Source organism: Solanum lycopersicum, chromosome 5 (assembly GCF_036512215.1).
Source record: "Solanum lycopersicum chromosome 5, SLM_r2.1".
Lineage (NCBI taxonomy): Eukaryota > Viridiplantae > Streptophyta > Magnoliopsida > Solanales > Solanaceae > Solanum > Solanum lycopersicum.
In genome coordinates this window covers 7,357,880-7,369,149 of record NC_090804.1, presented here as the reverse complement: position 1 = coordinate 7,369,149, position 11,270 = coordinate 7,357,880, and the positions used below count along the sequence as shown (strand labels likewise).

General features: G+C 30.9%; 1 pseudogene; it reads right to left on the bottom strand.

The window, feature by feature from the left end:
- Positions 1-671: 671 nt before the first annotated feature.
- On the bottom strand, positions 672-3,052 carry LOC112941477 (uncharacterized; annotated as a pseudogene).
- Positions 3,053-11,270: the final 8,218 nt, after the last annotated feature.

The window sequence follows — 11,270 nt, the reverse complement described above, 5'->3', positions numbered from 1 at the left end:
TTTACATAATTTCCCTTCTATTTATGACTATTGAGACGCTTTCTGTGAATTATAATTATTGATCATACGCTTACTTTATGTAGCTAATTAATGGAATTGGAATATTAAAATGAAATTAGTTAGCCTGTCGAGTTAAGTTATAATTTAAGTATCATCGATCATGACTTAGAGAAATTTGGGTAGTTAATTTAAGTTTGTAGACCAGTACAAATATTATAGGGATGGAACAGAGATTAGGTTTTGAGATAAAGCCTTATACTAGTTGTCTTAACCATAACCATATAAGACTTATAAGAAGATTGTTCAGTATTCCCTCCGCTTCTATTTAGTTGTTATTATTTTAGATGTCGCACTTATTAAGAAAATATATATATAAGTTTATTATTGTAGCCTTATTAATTAGTATTCTCTTAAATTCAAGTTTTTGATAAATGGATATGAATTAATTTAATTTGATCAATGAACATAAATTACTTACTTAATTTCTTTATGTTGGTCAGATGTATACTTTCAAGGCTAATAACTCTTAAGGGGTAAAATAAGAAGACTAGTGTCATTTATGCATTGATTTTGTGAAATGACAAATATGCCCTCCGTCCAACAATACTTGTCCACTATATAAAAATATATGTCAAATAATACTTGTCCACTTCATGAAATTCATGGATAATTTTACATAGTTCCTAATTTACCCTTATCATTAATTATAGTCATTTTCTTACTACATTTTTCAAGATATTAGATTTATTATATTCAAAGGGTGATATAGTAAAATTACCATTCTATTTATAGTTTCTTAAGGGGTGTGCCAAATTAATAGTGAACAACTATTATTTGACAAGTAAAATATTAAAGAACCTTTATTTTTAGTAAGGACGACATGTAAATAGAAACGGAGAGAATACACATTGCTTATTTAGGTAGGAGATCCTTTGTGCTTTATACATATAAAGCCAAAAAGCCACTACTGAAACACGCATTCTATAAGATCATTTATCAAAAAAATTTCTTGATTTAATCACAACACATATATATACTCTTGAGAGCCCAATTGAACTTCTGGCACTGACTATAATTACTATGATGGCTGCCCCCATGACCATGACCGTGATCGTGATCGTAGTGGTGGAACCAGGAATTTAATAAAGGGCTTAAGTCATCGATAGCCTTTTAAAGTTGTCCGCATAATTCATTTAGACACCTCAACTGAGACTCTTACCGATTAGACACTTTAATATTAATAAATATTTATCTATTAAACATAAAATAATAATTACCTTTACAAATATTGTGCGTGTAATGCACACTCCTTATTTTGACAAAAATTACGAATAGAACTACGACACGTGACATATGGACCCATAATTTTAATTTTAAAAAATAAAGAATATTTTACTTCCTTTAATAATATATAAAAAATTAAATTGATAAAAAAAAAAAATCTTTCTCCCCACCCTCACCCCCACCTAACCCCCACCCCATCTAACTTACTGCCCTTTTTTCTTCATCTTCTTCTCTTCTTCTTCTCTGTTGTTCCACAATCAGCATTTCTCTGCATAACAAAAAAAATGCCTAACCCCATCTCATTCCGAATTCATCCACCAAATGTTGTCCTCTTTCATTTTCTTCGTTATATGCTATTTCTCCGACGACTATCCCGATTTTGTAAATATAATCGACCTTGATAAATTATTTTGAAATCGACAACAAAGAGAAATTAAAATTATATCAAATATTTTATAGCATTTCTAATAAGTTTATGAATGGTGATAGTTGCTCAATTGGAGTTATTGAAAATAAAAATGTACAGATATTGGTCAATTTTTTAACTCCAAATGTTCCATTTTTTCTTCTTCTTGAAAATTCAACAGGTACTTTATTTACAGAAAATGAAAAAAAATGAATCATAACAAAAGACAGAGAAATTTGAAGTTTTTTAAATGGTGGGTTGATGCTTTCACCGATTTTGAACAATCTTCATCATTTTTCTTCAAATTATCGTCCTTGTGAAGAGAAATTCGAACTTCGGATACAGAAGAGACGGTGGCGGTGGCGGCAGCAGAAACAGAGGCTGCTAAGAGAAGTGATTTCTTCATGTTGTTTTTGGATGGAAAAATAAGGGATTTTTGGGAATTGAATGGATGGTAGTTTAAATGGTGGGTTGAAGGAAGATGAGTGTGGGGGTGGTTTTTTTTTTTATGATTTAAAAGATTTATGTTAATAAAATTAATTTTTTATATATATTTAGTCAATGCATGCCAAGTGTCAACAAAGTAGGTATAAATATTTAAAAAAAAAATTAAAAAAATGTATTCACGCGCTCAGCAGCAGTGAGATACACTTATTTTGCCACATCAGCGTTTTGTGTTTAATAGGCACATTTCTTGATAATTTAGGTGTTCAATAGGTATAAGTCCTAGTTCAGGTGTTTAAGTGAATTATGTGGACAACTTTAAGGGACTGCAGATGACTTAAGCCTTTAATAAAGGGTGTCCATAAATAGCAATTTGTTATGTTAAGGATATCCAAAATATGTTATTTTATCATTTTATATATCATTTTATTTATATATATGGTTCCAATTAGACACCCCACTATGTATGTGGCTATGCCACTGCATAACCATGATGTCCCATGGCCATGGACGACATATGGGCGTGGGATGATTGTTGCATCTCGTTACCATAGCCACCTTCATTATGGACCATGGTGGCACTACTTGAAAAGTTGGTTGATTCATGTGGCATATGCCCATGACTCCCATGATGGCCATGACTACCATAGTTGTCATGTCCATGGCCATGGACATAATGTGCATCATGATGTTGGGTGTGGCTACCATGATCTATCATCATGTGATTGTTGTGAGAAAATGGCATAGTTGAACAATAACCTATAGGCCTCATCATTTGGCCATGACTACTATCATAATAGTTTGCTCATGAGAGTATGATTGATGCTTGTTTAAGCCAAGTTGATTTTGGAGAACCATTTTGAATATTATTGATGTTAGATGCTACACAATTGCACTTAGCCAAATATGTCAAGTTGTTGTTTGGTGATAATGTGATCTTGACTAAGGTATATTTATAGGGTTACATAATTTTGGGCAGATGTTCAAGACTAGAGGATTCTAATTATTAGATAAGAAAGGCATCTCATTCCATTCCATATTTTAGAAAAAAGTAATTAAATGTGGTATAGTAAATTATTTCACGGTTGTCATAACTTAGCTTACGCATCCAAAAATACTCATAAGCTTTAATTTATTCCCCCGATTCAATTTGAATATTGATAAACCTCAGGAGTACTTAGAAAATATAATCACATTGAATTATACCTTTGAAGGAAATCAGTATGCACTAGTCAAAAATGACACAATTAATTAACGGTAATCGTTTCACTATAGTTAAATATATTTTTTTAATTTTTTTTAAATATCGATAAAGTTTATAGCGTTATTAGATTCAATAACAATTAGTTAATATTATTAAAAAATTTAATACTATTTATTAATTAATATGCATATTTATTCTAGTGACACTATGGGGGACCTTCCGACCATTTATTAACCAAAGTAATCTGAAAATTATACAAGACTCTCTTTCAAATGAAGTGATTTTGATTTTATTTTCCTTTGAAAAAAGTTTTAAAAAATGATATTCCTTCAAGTTTAAATAAAGTAAAAATAACAACTTAAAAATTCTTTTGGATATTTAAAAATTACTTAAATAGAATAAAAGTAAAAGTCTTTTGGATATTTAAAATTACGTTAATTTTTCTTAGACATCACGATAATTATCAACTTAAAATATTCAAATTTCAAAAAACATAAAAAATTCGATGAGCTTTTAAAATTTTATCAATGTCACATAAATTTGAACAGAAGAGGTGACATTGATAATTTTAAAATAATATAAAAATATTATAAATCACAATAATTAATAAAACATTTAAAATCACATTAACTATTATCTTCTTAACTTGACTACATTTAACATGCACCTTTTTTAACAGAAAAGTCCCAGTAGTTCATACCTTTATGATGCAACTTCAAAGTCAAATATTATTCCATATCCATCACGATATATACCGATAAATACAAATTTATTGAAAGTAAAAGGAATTAAACGGCACAATATAATAAATAAACCATTGAAGTTTCATTCTCTAATTGTAAAAAGTTAATTCCATGTTAAGAGGAATCGTATTTGGCTTCTAGAAAAGTTTATGCAGCAAAAAAGTAACTAAAAAATTGTTATATTCGGTGGCATAGCCACATATAATCTCATATAGCCAATCAAACACCCTTAATTGAAAAATTATATTACGACACATATAAATAATTAAATATATTAGTAAAAAAAATAATTCATACATATATATTAAATTTTGGGTACTCTTAACAAAAAATTTTTAATTCATCATGGGTTATATTCCTAAGAGGAACACATGTTTTATTACTCATTTAAAAATATATAGTATACATTCGCGATCGCAAATATTTAAAACACAATCATTTTTTTAAGGAGTAAAAAAATGAATAATCCAACTTCTTCTCTTGTATTTTTCTTGTTAATCTTCACTTGTTTATGTGAAATAACAACAAAAGCAAATGTAGAAGATGCCAAGGTATAATTCAATTATTATTGAATTTGTATATAATTTTTTTTTTAAAATGATCTATGAAACTTGTACTCCTTTTTATCCCTTTTACGTGTTGTTTAAACACTATTTAAAAATATTGATTAAATAGAATAATTTATCAAAATTATTCTTATTAATCCTTTAATTTTAGTTTATAACTAATGCTTACTTATCCCAAATTAATCTCTCTCAATATTTATTTAGTGCAAGGATAAAATTGAAAAAAGAACTTATTCTTCTTACTTTTTCTAAAATAATAAGGATTGTGAAATACATTATTAGATTTATATTTGAACTATTCATAGCTTAAAACTAACCATTTATTTGACTAAATTAACTTAAATACACCCATTTTCAACACTTATCTCGATTTTTATTAAGAAGTTCATGTTCCTACAAGAGTTTAAGATCATTTGTTATACCACGTGACATATTGAGGGTGTATTTTAGTTAAGTTACAAGTGGAGAGGTGTTTTTAAAGCTATCACTAATTCAAAGCTAAACCTAATAATTTACGTTAAATTCAAGAATGTTTTCAATATTTCTCTCTAATAATTAATTATTGAATTTTTATTCTTGATTGTATACTCTTTGGATCTACAGCTTTACATCGTCTACTTGGGACACAAGCCGCACGATAATCATGAACTTATCACAGATTCACATCATGACATTTTAGGCCAAATTATTGGAAGGTATGTATATTATGTTGTTCTGAATATCAATTAATAATAAAAAAAATTATTATGACTATAATTTTCTCTCTACAATGCATAAAGTTATTTTCACAAAATCACAAGTCTCAGGCCATTTATTGAAAAAATACTCTATTTTGGATGTGACAATCTTGATATTATCGTAATAATTCTTTAACCCAATATATTTTACCCAATCAATAACATTCATCATAAGTTCCCACCCAAGCTAAGTCAGAGAAAAAGTAACTCATAGTGTAACTCGAAGTCAAACCTCAAGCCGTAACAATAAGAAAAGGTAATTTTTAGTAACAATAAATAGATATATTAATAAAAAGTTAATGTCGCTAAATCTTTAATGACATATATAAAGAATGTTAATTATCGCTAAAAATATATATTTAACGATAATTGTTAATTAATTGCTACTAAAACTCATTTTTAATGTAGTGTTCCCTCTTTGAATGACCATTGAACGCTCATAATCTATCAAAAACATGCTCATATTCACATTGATACCCATAATCTTATCACTCAATAAAAAAAGATCTTCTGAAGGTCACTCAACTATGAGTTCTTTTCTCAAAAATCACTTATCTTTATTTTATATCCTCAAAGTCAATCAACTATGAGTTTTATTCTCAGAAAGTATAAACCCAAAGTCACTCAACTAGTATAAGTTATTCTCTCAGAATGTCACTCAACTATTCATATTTCTTACAGAAATTCACTCAACTTCTATTTATAACTTCAAAGTCACACAAATATGAGTATTTTGCTTAGAAAATCACTCAACCTATTTAGTTTAATTTTTCATTCGAATCTATTAACATGAATTTTTTCTATTTAAAAGGAAAAATAGTAAGAAATAGAATAATAATAATAACAATTTTATTAATTATTAGTCATTAATTAAGTCTAATGTGATTATTTATTTATATTTTTGTTTCAACTGAACATCACAGAAAATGAATCACTCACTACAAGAAAATTGTGAATTATATGGAGATTTTTCTATTTTTTACAACTTTAATTTTAAATAAAAATTTCATGTCAAACACATTTTACTAAAAAATTAATTAAATAGGTTGGGTGGCAATATATTCATAATTAAATATATAATGAAGTAAATATATACTAATTGCATTCTTCTCATGTAGTAAAAAAGAAGCCAAAAGACAAATGGTATATAGCTATAGACATGTCTTTTCTGGATTTGCTGCTAAGTGAGAAGAAAAGCTCTATCAATGAGCTTTAAGAAGATGAAGAAGACACGAGAGAATGATGAAGAAGAAGCTTTGTATATTTCTGTGTTATGTTTACATATGAGTCCTTATCCTTATATATATATACAATTACATTTATGTATTAAAGAAACTACTTTACTTAACTAACTTGTATTTAACTAACTAACTAACTACCTAACTAACTAACTAACAAATTGAAATATTAAAAGAGTATATGTTTTGTTTATAAGCTCTCTTAATACTCCCCCTCAAGCTAAGAATTGAAAAATACATTTTTCATTCCTAGCTTGTTAATCAGTTCTTCATGTTGAGGTTTGCACAGCCCTTTGGTAAGTATATCAGCTTGTTGTTCTCTTGTTCCTAAGTGTTGTGTCTGAATAAGCCCTTCAAGTATCTTCTCTCTTACAAAATGACAATCTATGTCAAAATGTTTAGTTCTTTCACGAAAAATTGGATGTGCTGCTATTTGGATAGCAACTTTGTTATCACAAAATACCTTTACTGGCAACTTTATGTTCATTTCTAACTCTCTGAATAAGCCTTTCAACCACACTATTTCAGCAACTGTAGTGGCCATACTCCTGAATTCTGCTTCTGCAGAGCTCCTAGATACTGTGCTTTATTTATTTGACTTCCAAGATACCAGTGCTCCTCCTAGTTTAATCATATAGCCAGTAACTGATCTTCTTGTTTCTACACAAGCCCCCCAGTCTGAGTCACAATAGGCTACCATTTCATTGTTTTTGTTACTTGGCATAAACAATCCAAGACCTGCAGTTCCTTTTATATATCTAACTACTCTGAGTGCTGCTTCCATATGAGATGATTTTGGTGAGTGCATATATTGGCTGAGTACCTGTACTATAAAGACTATATCAGGCCTAGTCATAGTTAAGTATAATAACTTCCCTATCAGCCTTTGATATTTTCCAAAGTCATCAAGAAGTAAGTCTTCTACATTAGCATTTTTTCCAATGAATTCATCAAACACAGTGGAAGTTAGCTTGTGATTGAACTCCAAGGGTGTAGAAGAAGGCTTACAACCTGCTAATCCCAACTCAGACACAAGTCCTAAAGCATACTTCCTTTGATTCATTAGTATACCTTCTTTAGACCTGCAGAATTCAATTCCAAGAAAATATTTAAGCTCACCAAGATCTTTCATTTTGAACCTTTGTTGTAATTCCTCTCTTATTTGTTGTATATGATGTAAACTGCTCCAGTAACCAGGAGATCATCAACATATACCAAGATGACTAGAAGTTCTTTACCTATGTTCTTAGTAAAGAGTGAATAATCATAATGTGACTGTGAAAATCCCATATCAACTAAAGCCTCTGTTAGCTTTAAGTTTCACTGCCTTGGTGCCTGCTTCAGTCCATACAAGGACTTATGAAGCTTGCAAACCATGCTTTTCTCCCCCTGGTTTGCAAAACCTTCAGGAATCTGCATATACACTTCTTCAGGAAGATCTCCTTGAAGAAAGGCATTGTGTACATCCATTTGAAATATAAACCAGCCATATGAAGCAGCTAAAGCCACTACTGATCTTACTGTAACCATTTTTGCTACTGGTGAGAATGTCTCAGTATAGTCTAAGCCTTCCTTTTGATTGTATCCTTTTGCCACTAACCTGGCTTTATATCTCTCAACTTCTCCAGATGCTTTATACTTAACCTTAAACACCCACTTACAGCCAATAGGAACTTTTGTTGGAGGTAGAGGAACAATAGACCAAGTATTATTGTCTTCTAGAGCATTAATCTCATCTCTCATAGCATTCACCCAATGAGTATCTTGACATGCCTCTTTATATGTATGAGGTTCAGAGATAGTAGAATATGCAACAAGTGATGCTCTATATGTAGGAGCTAGTTTGGAATAAGTAACATATTGTGACATAGGATATAAACATGCATTTTGTGCACTTTGAGTCACATATGAGTCCAACCAAATAGGTGGCTTAGATTGTCTAGAAGATCTTCTTAGAGGAACTAATGGTGCTGTAGTATTAAAGGAAGTCTGAGGTTGTATAGAAGTTGTAGGATTAGAACCTTGAATAGAGGTATTATCAGAAGCTAACTCAGTATATGAACTATCATGAAGATCCAGAACAGGAAACAAATGATCTGGAAAGGATTTAAGATTCTTGAAAGGAAATATGTCTTCTTTAAACACAGTGTCTCTGCTTATAAAGAAGTATTTGCAAGTCAAATTATACAAGATATAACCTTTCTTATTCAATGAGTACCCCATATGCACAACTGGAACAGGTCTAGGTGCAAACTTGTCTAGAATCTTAGGATCTGTAGCATAGCATAGACTCCCAAATACTCTAAGATGCTGAAGACTAGGAGCTTGTCCAAATAATTTTTCAAAAGCACTCTGTCCTTGTAACAACACAGTAGGTAATCTATTTAGTATGTATACAGCAGTAGTAACACAAAATCCCCAAAACTGTAAAGGTACACCAGCCAGAAACCTTAGTGCTCTTGCCATGTTAAGAATAGACCTATGTTTTCTCTCAACTACTCCATTCTGTTGAGGAGTATACACACATGAACTCTGATGTATAATGCCATTAGCCTTGAATAAATCATCCATTTGATTATTAACAAACTCTGTTCCATTGTCTGTTCTTAGACACTTAATGCCTACACCAAACTGATTTCTTACCAGATTTACAAAGTCTTTTAACACTACCACAGCATCAGACTTAGTGTGTAATAAAAAAATCCAAGTATACCTGGACATATCATTCACAAGTGTTAAAAAAATATCTTTTACCATCATGATTAGGCACTCTGTAAGGTCCCCATACATTACCATGTATAATGTCAAAAACTGAAACTGAATGTGAAAGACTAGTAGGAAAAGGCAGTCTTGATTGCTTGGCAATTGGACATATAGAACAATGATGCTCATGTACAGATACAATGTTCAATTTCTTTATTCTACTTAACACTTTTAGAGGAGCATGTCCAAGTCTTTTATGCCATAGACTACTTAAAGAATCAGCAGTAGAATTAAAACTAATAGGCCTAATTCTTTTATATGCAGCTTCCTTTGCACATTCTCCAGAAGATACTTGATCATTTGAAGACTTTGTTGTGATAGCAGTATTGAGGATATACAATCCTTGATTCTCTTTACCAATCCCCAGGACCCTCCCATTGAAGAGATCCTGAAAAATACAAAAATCAGGAAAAAATACTACTGCACACTTCAACTGTTTTGTTAGTTGTGACACTGATAGAAGATTATACTTGAATTCTAGAACAAACAACACATTCTTTACTACTTTGTCTTTAAGAACCACAGATTCACCAATATGACTAATAGACACCTGATCACCAGTAGGTAAATTAACTCTCATACCACCTTGAACATCAAGATTTGTTGACTGACTCATTAAACCAAAGTTGTGAACCATATGATTGGAGGCACCAGTATCTATAATCCAGTTAATATGTGACATATCAGACATTAGAGCTGTAAAATTACGTGATGTTCCAGATACACCTGCAGTAGCTACATTGGCCATTGTATCCACTTCTTTACTCTTCCCTTTTCTCAGCATCTGCAAGATCTCATAATATTGTTCTTGAGTAAACATTGATACACCTTGTCCTAAAGTAGTATCATTAGAAGACTCATTTGTTCTAGCATTAGAACCTGAAGTTGAGTCAATCATTCCAGACTCATTGCCAGTAGAAGCATTATTTGCATAAGAAGATACTTCTCCTTTCTTCTTTGGATAACCATGAAGCTTATAACAGGTTTCTTTTGTATGACCTTTATAATGACAAAATTCACAGTAGAGTTGAGACGTTCCTGCAGTGTAACTTGTTCTAGCATCTCCATACCCCTTATTTCTATATACATTATTTTGGAAGTTAGAAATACCTCTTCCTGTTCCTGAGGAAGTTGTATTGTTGTTATAGTATCCATCATTTCCTGAATTAGAAGAACTAAGAGGCATTCTATTACTCATCAATGCTATTTCAGACACAGCTTCTGCAGATGAAAATGTATTTCCTGTACCTTGAATTCTTTGACTCTCAACACTAACAATCATAGCATAAGCCTGATTTACACTTGGACCTGGAATCTGCATAAGAACTTGGCTTCTTGCATGAGCATAAGATTCATTAAGTCCCATAAGAAATTGCCGCAACTTTTGAAATTGTAAATGCTCTATGTATTGTTTAGACTCAGGACAGGCACATGAAGGACAAGGAATCAAAGTTTCAGCCTTATCCCACAACTCTCTTAGTCTTGAAAAATAGATTGACACAGAAGAAGTTCCTTGTGACATAGTGACTAATTCCTTGTGCAGATAAAAGGCTCTAGATGCATTTACTTTATCAAATCTTTCACGTAGATCTTCCCACACTGAATGAGCATCAGATCCATAGATTATTGTACTAATCAAACTTTTAGACACAGTATTCATAATCCATCCAAGAACAATTGCATTGCATCTATCCCATACATCATGTAAGCATTCAGAATACATTTCCTTTTTACATGTTCCAAGTAGAAATCCTAACTTGTTTTTTCCAAGTAACACAAGTTTTAAAGATTTGCTCCACAAAGAATAGTTTTCAGAACCCACTAATTGAATTGAAATTAGAACAAAACCTTGAGTATCTGAAGGATGTATAAAGAGAGGATGATT